The 15367-nt window shown below is 34.7% G+C and overlaps 1 pseudogene; it reads left to right on the plus strand.

Moving 5' to 3' along the window:
- The first annotated feature begins 7117 nt into the window (after positions 1-7117).
- Positions 7118-15359, plus strand: LOC109068593 (annotated as a pseudogene).
- Positions 15360-15367: the final 8 nt, after the last annotated feature.

Below are 15367 nucleotides of genomic sequence, written 5' to 3' on the forward strand. Positions count from 1 at the left end.
ATACAATCCATCACTTAACAATGCACAATTTGCATTCAATTGTAAACATGCATACATAAACACTCAAGAGACTCACTTAATGGGTGTGAACAGACTTATTATAACACCATTTTCCAATTAGCCAGACTAATGTTTTAATCACACAGATGCCAAGTAATTGAATTTATTCAATTTATGGCATTATGAAACAATGTCCAACACTGCTGCCTTCTGTCTTTTACAGTCAGGTGGCACTGGAAAACTAACTAGAAAGTTTGCAGCATTGTTTGTTTATTGAAGTGTTTAAATCATTTTTATTAATGTGACAATCCCATGGCCAACCTGGAGCATTAATCACGCCTTTGTACAGTATAAAAATTGCATGTAGTTGTCTAGGTCGATAAATTGTATGTAAACTTTCTATGTGTATATGTCCTAAATCGAGCGTTTCTGACAAATCTGTGTACAATAAATGTAAATACTGCATATATACCACAAAGTGTGTTTTTCCCCCTTTTTTATTCAAAAATACATTACAATGCAATTTATCTATTCAGTTACTTGAATACAGCTTTTCTTTGACAATCAGAAAAGTGCATAAAATAGGAAGTCTGTCAAATTTAGTTAATTAGATTTTTTTTATTGACATGGTAAGGTTAGTTCAGGTTATAAAATGTCATGTGGTGTGACTCCTCAACAACTGCATCATATTTATGTTATGTTTATGCTATTATGTTATGTTTAATAATATTGATAAAAAATAATGTTGAAAAAATATATATTTGTATGATCTAATTCATATGTTTCCTTATGATCTGCTTACGCACAACTAAAGGCCTGTTCACAAGAAAGGACAATAATTATAACATTACTGATAACTATAAAGCAGCCAATCAGAATCCACCTCACTTTAAAGAGCTCGAGCATTTAAAGCGGCAGAGGACAACATTGCAGCACATGCTTAGACTAAACTGAACATTATCCTCTATTGGTGTCAACACTAATATTGTTATCTTTAACCCTCCTCTAAATGGATAGTTCACCCAAAAATTAAAATTCTGTCAACTTGTTCTAAACTTGTATGAGTTTCTGTGTTGAGCACAAAAGAAGATAGTTTGAAGAATGTTGGTAGCCAAATAGTTGGATGGACTTCCATAATATGGAAAAATATCAACTGTTTGACAACATTCTTCAAAATATCTTCTTTTGTGTTCAGCAGAAAAAAGAATTATACACGTTTGGAACAACTTGAGGGTGAGAAAATTACTACATTTTAATGTTTGAGTGAACTATCCCTTTAAGGGGTATATTTTTATTTATTTATTTTTTTCTTCTAAAAGTCTTACTTTTTAACTCAAATCATACAAACACCACCAATCTTCCAAAATAGTGATACTTTCTCATGAGATCGGGTTGTAATGTAATCTATACAAATGAATATATAATCATAAGTGATAATGTTAGTTAAATACAGTTAAATTGCATGTGCTGAAATTCTTGCTCAAGGTCTTCTATCCTCCACCAAATGAGCCATGACTGTTGAAATCTATTGAAATGCAGATGAGAAGCTAATTTTAATAAATAATGATAGAAAAAGTAGCATTTGGTGTGATGAGCAGTTTGCCAATTCTCTCTCCGTCTGTGATGCCGAGAGCAGAGTCCGTGACCTCATTACATGCTTTCTCAATTACAGCTATTCATTGCTGGCAGAGGTCCGCTCAGCTTGTTTTGACAATGGCACCATGCAGCTGTGAAAAACCTCTCTTTCACTTATTCGGAGGACTATGTGCTCTCTTTTCTGATTGTGAGCTTATTAGTAGAAGCTGTTAGCCTGCTGATTGTATTTTTCAAACTGCAACGAAGAAGTGTTGCTGTAACTGTGATTCTCTAAATTAGTGCACAGCAGATAAACAGTCTCTGCTGTTCACCGTTTTCATGGTATGTAACTGACCTTTTGAAAATCACACGGAGACGTTTTTGAGATGTTGTAAAGTATATACTGTGTGAGTGATTTTAGCCAGATTGCTAACTTCTGCCGGTAGCTATACTTAACTTCAACTACACAATCTTTATCCAAAACCATCCTCTAAAGATATGTCAGCCAAACAGAATATTCAAAATGACTCACATGCAAGCAAAAAACCTTAACCTACACTTGATTTGTGACTGTAAATGAGCATTTGATGAGCAGGTTAGCGGTAATATTTTTGTATGTCAAAAGTGACAAGCCTCAGTTGACCTAGAAATTAATTTTCTAGATTTTTTTTTTTTTCCATCTGGGTAATTGTTATTTTACCGTTATAAAATATGGAACTTAATAAATGGCATCAAAATATTAGCCTCAAGCCAGCGATTTGTAAGCCAGTGAACCCTATGTCCCACTTTTTAGTGGGGGGAAAAATCTAATCTAATAATAATAATAGCAAAAATTATTATTATTATTAAGTTATTATAGAACATGTTAGATTCAGTGCAGCTGTGGTTTTCTAATGGATTGGGGTGGAAGCTTGAGTTCTGACAGTAACTCAACTACTTAATCAGCAACAATTCCTGATTCCCAGTTCTAGATGTATGTAATTCTAGAGAAATGTTTCTCTTGGGCATAAATAAAAACCTGTTGTGGGAGGCAATTATGATATAATCATTAGTCAGTTTCCATTTCTGATTAAGAGTGGACATTGTCTGACTGGCTCTTTCTCCTGCCAACTCACTCGATTCGTGTTTGACAGTTGTCTGCAGCGATATTAAAAAACCTATTCAGATTGCCAAATAAGGTTGGGCATAAACCTCGCATTCACAGTCCACAGTGTAATTACAAGCAGCGTGGCACCATTTTGAAAGCAGCACTGGCGTAAGATAAGAGTTTCCCTAATGCCAGCATGCTTTCAGACAGGCAGCTGAACAATATGAGCTAGTTAGAATATCCTAGTTTGACAGCATCCATTTTCAACTCATATTGAGTCAAATGACATAAAAGTAACTGTATAAATAACTTTTTTCCTGCATTTTAGTGATGTTAACAATTTAAATAAATACTGAATATTGCTGTATTTATTACAGTTTAAAGCAGATTATTTGAATTTGCTAGTGCAAACTGTCAGACATTGCAAATCTTGGATTCTTCAGTTTTATGTCATCAGAACCACAAACAGAAATGTTATTTATTTATTTAAATGTAATTTATTGCTGTGATGGCAAAGCTGATTTTTTTTTCAGGCATTACTCCAGTCTTCAGTGTGGCATGATCCTCCAGAAATCATTTTAACAGGCTGATTTGCTTCTTAAGAAACATTTCTAATAATTATCAATGTTTAATATTTTTTGGATTTTTTTTTCTGGATTCTTTTAAAGTTCAAAAGAACAGCAATTTTGTTTGAAATAGAAATCTTTTGTAACATTATAATTGTCTTTACATCACTTTTGATCAATTGAATACATCCTTGCTACATAAAAAAAAAAATAATAATAAAACTTGCGTCAAACTTTTGAATGAATTTATGTAAATAGCAAACTAATTGGGTTTCACAAGTCTTGGACCCCATTGGAAATGGGATTCAAAATCTAATTGGAACCTGGAAAGTTTTATTTTTGGGGGGAAAAAAAACAGATTCTGGAGATTTTTAGGTTTCTACAGTTATGGGACTCTTTGTACAGACAGTCAGATGTTCTTCCATAATTTATGCTCAAGATGTTCTATGGATCATGTCAAATCATTCTGGTGAACATGATCTTCAGGTTTTAAACATACTTATGGAGTTCATGCAGTGTGAGTGCTGTTGTCAAATCAAATAAGAGATACATATTCTTTAGTTTTTAAATTAAACTTTCAATTCAAATTATATTAAATGAAAAAAGTATGAACAAGCATTCTCACTACTGGTCTCAGACTTTGGACCCCACTGAACAAAATGTATGGCCTTTTAATGAGGCTAATGAGTGATTTGAAGAATGCTGTAGCTGGTGCCAGCAAAAGGCCTGATTAGATCAGAAATATTAATTTTTTCAGCTCCTGATCTCCTAAGTTTCCATTCATTTGTCAAGATTCAAATTATTTAAAATTTCCCAGTGTTAATGAAGAAACATACCAGAGCTCCTAGGTCCAGCTGTAGATTTCCTGCTCTGTGCATTTCAGTGTTAAGAAATATTGTATGTACAGTATGTATTTCTGTTTGTGTGAACACATGCAGGAAAGGTCTCTGTGACCGTATGACTCTGACATGATTTTATGATGCATTACCTGCCCGCTGAACATGTTGCTAATAACAGCTTGCTGATGAGGGGCTCGCTGAGAAACTCAATTACCTTTTAATTATGCGAATGAGATCCTCAGTGGAACTGTGGATCCTGAGGTCTAAGGAGCGGAAAAGCATGCAGATTAACCCCTGACCCAGAGACAATACAAGGCATTATTATTCAAAAAGACATCTATATGCTGGGAATGTGCTGTCATTCTTTTAGGAGATACATCAGGAGATTTGACTTTTAAATACAGTGACCTTTCCAGCAAACAAGACGTCTGAAATCTAAAAGCGGCTATGTATTAAGTTCTCCACATTTGTAGCTTCTTAAAGGTATAGTTCGCTCCAAATTTAAAAAAACTTTTCCGGAAATGTACTTACCCTCAGGCCATTCGAGATGTAGATGAGTTTGTTTTTCACATTTCACATTACTTATTAATGGATCCTCTGCAGTGAATGGGTGCCGTCAGAATGAGAGTCTAAACAAAATTCCAATAATTCACAAGTAATCCACACAACTCCAGTCCATCATTTTACCTTTTGTGAAGTGAAAAGCTGTGTGGTTGTTAGAAACAAATCCATTAAAATGTTTCACTTCAAAGCGAACTCGCAGAATCAGGAGAGAAATATTCATAGATTAGCATTATTTAAAAGCAAAAACAGTTCCAAACAAATGTCAGTGGATTTTGATGTGAGAGGACAACAGAGGATGAAGTTTTTCACCGGAAGAAGTGTTATTATGGATAAAGGATTGGTATTTTGATAAGAAGTCAGGGTTGAAAACTTAAAATTTAATAATGGATTTATTTCTTACAAACACACTGATTTTATCTTCACATGATGTTAGTTGATGGACTGGAGTCATGTGGATTACTTGTGGATTATTGTGATGTTTTTTATCAGCCTTTTGAACTCTCATTCAGACGCCACCCATTCACTACAGAGGACCCATGCAATTCAAGTGATGTAATGTTATATTACAAAAAACAAACTTGTCAACATTTTATTTTGATAGTCCACTTTAGACCTTCTGCTGATTATAAGCAAGTACGTCTTAACTTACTCTAATGAGAGTTAGGTGATGTTTAGTTGCAAAGTTACTTGCAGTTAGTACAATTTCTAAAATGGGCTTGAAATAAAGTGTGAGAGAAAAAAAAAACTCTTCTACATCTTTGATGACCTGAGGGTGAGTAATTTTTAGTTTTGAGTGAACTGTACCTTTACTGGTAAAGAATCGGATGCAAAATGGTGCTTTGTCTCCATCAAGTGTCTATTGTGTATACCAACTTGACATAGAGAATCCAATTTTAGACGTCTAATTCTCAAGATGCATGACAGCTACCTAAGTGAACATGATTTAATCTGTCTATTTACTCAAATGTACATCCATAACTGACTGTTTAATTCTCTGCATGCTTTGAGTTTACACTGACGCAAATGATGAACTCCAGTATAATTGTCAAGATATTGTCAAAATATATTTTTTTCCCACAACTTATAGCACAGGGTTATAAGGGAGGAAAACTTTGTTCTCAGTGTGAGTTCCTGCATGAAGTCTTTCTTGTCTCACTGTTGTCTTCAGCAGCAATTACACAGTAAGTAACTAAAAACATCTATCTATCTATCTATCTATCTATCTATCTACCTATCTATCTATCTATCTATCTATCTATCTATCTATCTATCTATCTATCTATCTATCTATCTATCTATCTGTCTGTCTGTCTGTCTGTCTGTCTGTCTGTCTACAGTGCCTTGTAAAAGTATTCATACCCCCTTCATTTTTTCACATTTTGTTATGTTGCAGCCTTATGTTAAACTGCACTCCATACACCATAACCCCAAATCAAAAAACACTCCATACAAAAAAATTTTAAAAAAAAAAACATGTTACTGGTACATAATGGTAAATCCAAAAACAGGTGTTTAACATTTTTGCAAAAAATAAACAAATGATTCCATTGCATAAATAGTCCTACCCTTATCTGGAACAGTTGACATTTAGCTCAGTACCATTCATATTGCTTGTAAATGTTACTACATTTTGAGTGAAGTTAACCTGTGGCAAATTTGGAAAGGCACACACATCTTAATAAAAGATCTAACAGCTGAAAATGCATATCAGAGCAAACACTAAGCCATGAGGTCAAAAGAACTGCCTGTAGAGCTCAGAAAATTTGCAGCAATCCACACATCTGGGGAAGAGTTCAGAAAAAAAATCTGCTGCATTGAAGGTTCACAGAAGCATGTATCCTCCATTATCCATAATGGAAGAGGCTTGGAACAATTAGGACTCTTCCTAGAGCTGGCCTCCTGGCCAAACTGAGCAGTTGATGAAGTAGGGGCTTAGTTATACTGGTGACCAAGGAGCTGATGGTCACTCTAGTTGAGCTCCATGATCATATATCCAGATGGGAGAAACCTACAGTAGGACAAACATCACTGCAACACTCCACCAATCTGGTCTTTATGGTGGTGTGGCCAAACTCAATCCTCTCCTGAGTGAAGACGCATGAAAACACACTTGGAATTTGCAAAAAAGCACCTAAAGGACCCTCAGACTAAGAAAAACAAGATTCTCTGGTCTGATGAACCTCAATTCCAAGCATCATGTTTGAAGGAAACCAAGCACTGCTCATCACCTGCAGAGTACCATCCCAAAAGTAAAGTGTGCTGGTTGCAGCCTCATGCTGTGGGGCTGTTTTTCAGCAGCAGGGACTGAGGGACTCATCAGAGCAGAATCAAAGCTCAATGCACCAAAATATAGAGACAGCCTTAATGAAAACTCAGTCCAGAGCATTCAGAACCTCGGACTGGGCAGAAGGTTCACCTTACAACAGGACAATGACCCTAAGCACACAGCAAGAGTGCCTTATAGACAACTCTGTGAATGTCCTTGAATGGCCCCGCCAGAGCCTGGGTTTGAATGCAATCAAATAATTCTGCAGAAACCTGAAAATGTCTACCAGCCCTCGTCCAACCTGACAGAGCTTGAGAGGTGAAGAGGTGAGGTGAAGAATGGCAGATAATTGTCAAATGCAGATGTGCAAAGCTTGTCACATCATACCTAAAAAGACTTGAGGCTGTAAAGGTGATCAAGGGTATGAATACTTATGCAATGTGCTTATTTCAGAGTTCTATCTATCTATCTATCTATCTATCTATCTATCTATCTATCTATCTATCTATCTATCTATCTATCTATCTATCTATCTATCTATCTATCTATCTATCTATCTATTCTATCTATCTATCTATCTATCTATCTATCTATTCTGTTCTATCGTCTGTCTGTCTGTCTGTCTGTCTGTCTGTCTGTCTGTCTGTCTATCTATCTGTCTGTCTGTCTGTCTGTCTATCTTTGTCTGTCTGTCTGTCTATATGTCTGTCTATCTGTCTGTCTATCTATCTCTCACCTGTATAACTTGAAAACAAAATGTATAGTTTCAATGCAATGTAAAATGCTTTGGATAAAAACATTATATAAGAATTATTTACGTAAGCATTTATGTATGTATGTATGTATGTATATTTATGTATTTATTTATGAAATTAAATATCTGTGTGTGTGTGTGTGTGTGTGTGTGTGTATGTACGTATGTATGTATTTAATTTTCTTTTAAATTAAATGCATGGCAGTTTTAATGTGATGGAACATACCCTATTCATAGACAGTGACCCCAAAAGTATTTGATACTGAAGTCACACTTTAAAATGTCATTGCATCATATAACAACATAAAACCGTGAAACCGAAAATTTATTTTAATTATGTGATAAACCTATATATATTTTTTATTCTTTTTTATTTGAATACTTTGTGGCATATTCATGTGTAGTAAACTCTAATGTATACTGAATACTGCAATATACTCTAATAGGACACTTGGGTGAAGGCAGTGAAGTTAGTTCTATGAAAAGCTCCAGTGTCATTTGTTTGCAGATGCCACTTGGTTTGATATTCTGTTATGTAATGTAAAAATGTCCAAATTATTTTTGTGGTCACAGTACATACAGTATATATCATATTTTATATTTCTGATGACATACTTTCATTGAGCTTGCTTGTGAATCAGTGAAGTGTCAGTGAGGTCCCCTGGTCCCCTGACAGCTGGTCCGCCTGTGATGGATGCTCCAAAGCACATATTGCACTATTTCTTACCTTTCCTAACACACCCAACACACTAAAAATTCAAAAATATCACACATATCTCACACTAAAAAAATTGCATGCATTCTAGTACGCTGAACACATTAGCACAAAATGCAATTGCGGTATGTGTATATTGACATATGGGGACATTACAGGCACAGAGCCGCTCCACTGCAGTCTACCCTCAGTTTGGTGGTCAGCCTTGAACTTTTAACTCAAACTCCACTAAACTCAATTATACAAACACAATTCTGTCCAAAATATTACCTATTTGAAAGTCTTTAGAAGGTAAAAAGTTTTAAGAGGTGTTGAATAATTTCTCTCTATCTCAAGAGGTGTTGAATAATTTCTCTCTTTCTTTCTCTTAAGGGAAATCTATCAGCCAGTCTCTGGTATGCAATGGAGATCATGACTGTGAAGATGGCTCAGATGAATGGAGATGTGACAGTAAAAAGATCTCTGATGAATGTAGCGCTCACTGGTCAAGGGTAATTCAATGATATCTGTCGTCTGCTTGTTTCCATATTCAGTTCAACAGTACATTCACAGACACCAATCACTAAAGCCACTATGATGGTGAATGTTTGCACTATAGGTTTGATATAGTGAGGGGAGAGGCAAGAGGAACAGTTATCAACACCAAAAGCTTTAGAGGTCTGTGTAAGAAGTCCTTTAGTGGAGACCACAAGGACCTATATAGACTTCCCCAAAGTGTCCTAAAATACACTTTCCAGGCAACTGAAATTTCAGAATTTACTAGAGAAAATAAGTATTATGAGAAAATAAAAAGAAGAACATGTTACCAATGCAAGAGCAGAACCTGGGGACTTTCTTTCAAGGTTTTTGTCTCAGTTTCTGCATTTGTTTGTGCCATGTCACTGCAAAAATTATTTTACAAATGAATCAGCACTATGACAGCACTACCTTAATCACACTGAGCATCATTCAAGAACAACAGGCACAACTTATGGCCATGATGATTATGTCTTCCATGATGAGCTGTTACAGTCACAGGTACTGTATGTTTCGACATATTCACTATATAATATTGACAATAACTCTTGAAAATATTTGAACATATATTGGGGATTGTTTCATATTTCACTGTGTTTTATGCTGGGTTAGTAATTTGTCTTGGCCTGTCAGGTTCTGTACATTTAGCATTCATATTTGCATATGTATGTGGTTAATACGGTTGGTTGAAGGGAAGAGCATGTGACCTGTTATTGTGTACATGCTGACACAAATCCGCTCTTTTTGTTTGAAGTCTTCAGAAGTCAGCAAAAATAAAGCTGTCGCATCACTAATCACTGTTCAGTATTTTTAATATTTTCTCCTCATATTCTGGAAGTTAAAACTAAAAACAGAATAAATAAAACATAAACTGAGCACTGGGACAGTTTACATTTGATTGTCTGCAGCTTACAAATCCATGTGACATTCAAGCACTGTGTGGCTTTACATGTCTTTGGAACATTATTTTATCCCACCCCAAAATGAAAATTTTGTCATTAAACACTTACCCCCATGTCATTCCAAACCTGTAAAAGCTTCGTTTGTCTTTGGAACACAATTCAAGCATACGGTGATATGGAGAGACACAGAGGAGACTGTTGACAAAGGAATTGTTGAATAAAGTCATTATTTTTGTTTTCTTCGCTTACAAAATGTGTTCCCGTCGCTTCATATAACCCAGATTGCACTTCTGATGTCAGATGGAGTATTCTGATGACAACTTTCATACCTTTCCTGGACCTTGACACTGTTATTTACTTGGCAGTCTATGGGACAGTCACAGACCTCCCGGTTTTCATCCAAAATATCTTAAATTGTTTTCCGAAGATGAACAAAGCTTTTACAGGTTTGGAACGATGTGGGGGTAAGTGATTAATGACAAAATTTTCATTTTGGGGTGGGGTATCCCTTTAATGTTGCTTTAAAAAAATGTCAAACAACACATACCCGAATATTCAAATATGGAACATTGTTCTCCTATCAGTCCAAAAATCTGCTGATCATGAAGAGTGATATGAATGTGGCCCAGTTCCAAAACCAGGCCCCATAATATCTGCCACTTTCAGAAGAGTTCTGGAAAGCACTGTGGTTTTTGCCTGTCACATATGATTATGCTGCCTATCGCAATGTGCTGGAGAGATTTGGGACCCATTATATTTCAGAGGGAACCCTTGGGAGCCAGTTTAGATTATTTATGGCGGCCAGCCAAGATGGTGTTAAAAATGTGTAAGTGGTTGTATGTCACATATTTGTTTCACTATTATGAGAAGTTGTTGATGTGGCTGATGATGTCATTCAAGATGTTTCCAACAGTTGTCTGTTATGTCTTTTTACATAGAAACTGTGCAAAGAGACTATAAACTTTGTGTCAAAACGTACCATTATATCCTGTTTATCATCTGGTGGACCACAGTAGATTGTGATGAACAAACTTTTAGAAAAGTTCAATCCTTTTGTAAGTCATTTAGAAAAAGAAAGCAAAATCAAACCATAAATGCTCAATTGAAGCTTTCTTTTGCTTTTGGGAGACAATGGCACTAAATTATGCACGCATATGTAATACTTTCATGATAGTTTCTGTATACAGGCAATGTACTGTATAATAATATTTTGTTTTGCATTCAATATGTCTCTCAAACAGATGAAAGCATATCAAAAAATGATATGACCACAAATATCATTGGTGGAGCTCTTGGATATATACCAAAATTGTCGATGTTAAACAAAAACACACCAGTGGAGAATGGCAGGACTTTCTCGCAGTGGTCAGGTTCAGTGAAGGACTTTCCAAAAGTCATCAAACCGAAGGTTAGTTTGGAAAACCAATGTTAATATATGGTTATTGTATGCAAATAAGTGTGTGCTATGCTAATCAATTTTGGGCTGTTGTTACCATAAATTGATACCTAAGTATGCAGTGAAACATATGCAATGATTTCATTCTTATATGAGAAACCATGTGTGAATTTCTGATTTGTGCAGATCAGACCTCTCCATTAGCTGGTGAAAGAGGTCTCGTGTGCGGGGGTGAAAAAGCATTACTTAAAGCACACAACTGAGACTTACCTCAGCGAGTGTGTAAAAAAAAAAAAAAAAAAAAGTGTGTGTAAACCAGGCACCAAAGGCCAGGCATGCAAGCATGGGACACCACAAGATGAACAACCAGGTACAGATTAATCACTTAAATTAATATAGCATAGATCAGGGGTTTTTATACTTTTTAAAGCCACAGACCCTAAAAGATGATGATCCCAGCCCAATCTCAAGAGAAAATGTAACCATTTTACGAGTTGGCAATTTTAAATTATTCAATTATGATTATATATATTTGATTCAAGTCAAGTCAGGTCAAGAGATACAATGAGATAATCAGAAAAAAAAAATATAAAAAATCTTTAAAATGATTTGATTTAAATGAAAATGTAAAATTTTTAGAAAAAGATTTACCTCAAAATGTATCTATTGCCATGCCCAAAATAATGCAGCTGAATATTTTCATGTATAAAGAAGACCAGTTACATTGTTGCATGCTGTATATTCTTTATCCATATTTAGAGTATTATTATACTGTATGTATAAACATGTAGAAATTTGTGTAATGGTGATTTAGCTTTTGTTTAGCTTTTTAGCTTGATTTAGTTAATTCAATCTTTTGAAATCATAACGAAACTGTAATAGTGTAATAAAAAAAATCTACATTTATATTTAACTGCATTCATTTATAAATATAAACATTTATTTTATAATAACTAAAACCATTTTTTTTTTTACACTTTTTCTTATTTTTAGTGTATGATTTTACTTTATGATATGAGATTGGGATGTGCTGTAAATATAAACATGCTCAATTTATATTTAATTTATTCATTTTTAAGCATGATCCATGGAGACTGGGCCTGTTGGTTTTTAAGTCGGTCCTTCAAGGGGGCAGGGACTATATTGGGAACGCTGTGGAGACCACAGCCTGGGATGATGAATTAGATTACCTACAGTGAGGAAAGGTCACCAGACTGTTCAACAGCACAAAGCTCTGTTCTGAAAAACTGTAATAAGCTGTTCTTTAAGAGGTGCTAGAGACCCAGAGAAAGTTACTGTGCAACAACACTGCCACTATGTGGAAACCTGATTAATTGGTTTTGACCTATTTTCAGTAAGATGGAGCCTCACTGCTTTGAAAATTAATTCACACGCCCTCCGTCCTCGGTAATGGGTTTGTTTTGGTAATAATAATTATAATTATATTATAATAATTATATTATTAGAATATATTTTTTTTGATATGTTATAATGTTGTCATCTTCCCCTAATTGCAGTACCCCAAAGATGCATATCCAGTGGGCAGTAAGATTGAGTATACATGTACTGAGGGCTTTCACCTGATCGGGAATCCTATAGCAGAATGCCAAGAAAATCTGAACTGGTTGAGAAATCAAATAAAGTGCAAGAGTAAGTGTATATGACTTTTTGGAGCTGTCATTTGCTAATGGTAGTATCTATTTTCAGTGTATCTTCATGTATAATGCATTTTATATTCTGTATATAATTCTTTAAACTTTTTATACATAAACCAAGTTTCACAAATACTTAATAATTCATTAGTAACTTTACTTTAGATCTTTTTATTGGTATTTTGTGTGACAATACAGATTGAAATAATGATAACAAGGTGACTAGTAGTATTAATCCCTTCCACAATCCCTCCATATTCATATTAACTCAGACGGACAGAAAAATGAATAAACAATAACAAATGAAATAAAATAGATATAATTAACCAATATATAAGTAAATTACAAAAAAGATTCATTAGAAACTTTAAGATTATTTATATTTCACTTAAATATTAAATGATATAAACATAATTACTCTTTTGTAATATATATTTTATGTAACATATATAATAATTATAGCTGTTTTAATTATTTTAATTATAAATTTTAGAGAATGAGAAACCTTATTTCATAAATACTAAATGATAAATATTATTTTTTAAATGTTTTATATCGTGTATAACATAATTGTATTACTTTATGAATTTTTATAACTTTTATTATTTTTATATTATTATTTATACATTTTAGAGAAATTAGAAACCATGTTTTATTAATACTACATGATATAAATACGTAATCAAATGTAATCCATTTAAGATATTTAAATTTTTTATATTTTACATTTTAGAGAAACGAGAAACCATAAATATGTTATATATGTTTTATAATAAATGTTTGCTGGCTGTCTGCACAAACATTATGTGATACCTCAGCTTCCTCCAGATGTCACTGGAAGCCTGTGGAAGCTTACGTATAACATCAGCGAAGCTCTCACTTTCCTGCCCTGAAGGGAAAGTCAGAGAAGGTCTGGCTGCGATTCAGTGCAATGCTGGCCTTTCCTGGTCACCGCAACCAAAAGAAACCAGGTGTCTCGCAGGTACAAATCTAGTGTGGAAGCTGTGCTTTGTACACAGTGTCAAAATGAAGGAAATTATACACTTTACTCAAACATGGTGAAGTGACAATCATTACAAGGTCATTTGACAAATTTTGAAATGTATTGATGCATAAAATTTTTTAATTAATTATTACAGTCTGAGTAAAATGTAAGTAAAAGTTATTTGTTTTCCACTAGTTTTTAAGTCAGCCACTGTGCCAGTGCAATGCCAGCCATGGGAGAACCTGCAAAGGACAAAGGCGTCTGTTAAGTACCCCACAAGTGCAAGTATGTTCCCAGACAGGAAGGCTTTAGCATGTACATAGCACAAAAGCAATAAATAAATAAATAAATTTTTTCAAAATCCTGCAAATGTCGTAAGGGCATTTTTTATACAGCCATCCACCAAAACCCACACATTTTATTTTCAGTTTAATAAAGGATTTTTTCTCTCTTCTGCAGGTCTTCCTTGGAGATATGTGCCACTGATGAGAGGCCCGGTTGGACACAGACATTGAGTGTGTGTTAAGTACAGGCTATGCGCTGTCTGCTGAAGACATCGCTCATCCATTGCTTGCCTGCATTGCACGCTCTGGGAGACATGTGATGGTGAGGGATTATAAAATACAAAATAAAATAATGGCACACATCCTCGTGTGAAAAAGAAGTGCACTTTAGCATACTTTTAAAAAGAGTACTTAAAAAGGAAATAATATACCTCAAAAAATATGCTTAAGGGATAGTTCGCCCAAAAATGAAAATTCTTTCGTTAATTACTCACATGTTGTTCTAAACTTTTTCATCTTCGGAACACAAATTTTAATATTTTTGGGTGAGCTTTCTGACCCTACATAGACAGCAATGCAACTACCACATTCAAGTCCTAGAAATGTAGTAAGGACATCGTTAAAATAGTCCATGTGACATCAGGGTTTCAACCGTCATTTTATGAAGCTACGAGAATACTTTTTGTGCGCAAAGAAAACAAAAATAAGGACAATCAATTAATCACACTTCTTTTTTAAAAGGGTCATTTTGTAACATGTAAAACTGACACTTTGACATTTATTTTGGCATTTTGAATGTCTGTGGTTAACACGAGTTGACTGTTTGTTTTTTAACATGAAGTACATGCTTCCATACCCAAACATGAATGTAGCACAATGCTTTAATGTTGTGAAACAAATCATGGCCATCTCTTCAAATAATGCTAACCACAGAAATTGAAATTCCTGAGGAAACCCACGGCCTGAAAATTTTAATTCTTGCTTATGTATTTTTGAACCTGGTAAGAAAAGTGCTATTTTAAAGACTTAAAATTTTGCAATTAGATGCAATGTTGCATTCAGGAATACAACAATTGTGTCATTGTAGAGCCAACGAACAGCTGCTGTTGCAAGACAAGTGAGGAATGCTCATCCCTGGATGCTTGGATCCATGTGTGCATGCAGCAGGAAGGAGCGTCTGCAGCAGTGACAATGACAGAATGTGAGGAAATGTAGAGAAGCTGTCCGCATTGCAAGCATTCAACCCTGTCAGTCATAATCTCAGAG

Source organism: Cyprinus carpio, chromosome B8 (genome assembly GCF_018340385.1).
Source record: "Cyprinus carpio isolate SPL01 chromosome B8, ASM1834038v1, whole genome shotgun sequence".
Taxonomy (NCBI): Eukaryota; Metazoa; Chordata; class Actinopteri; order Cypriniformes; family Cyprinidae; genus Cyprinus; species Cyprinus carpio.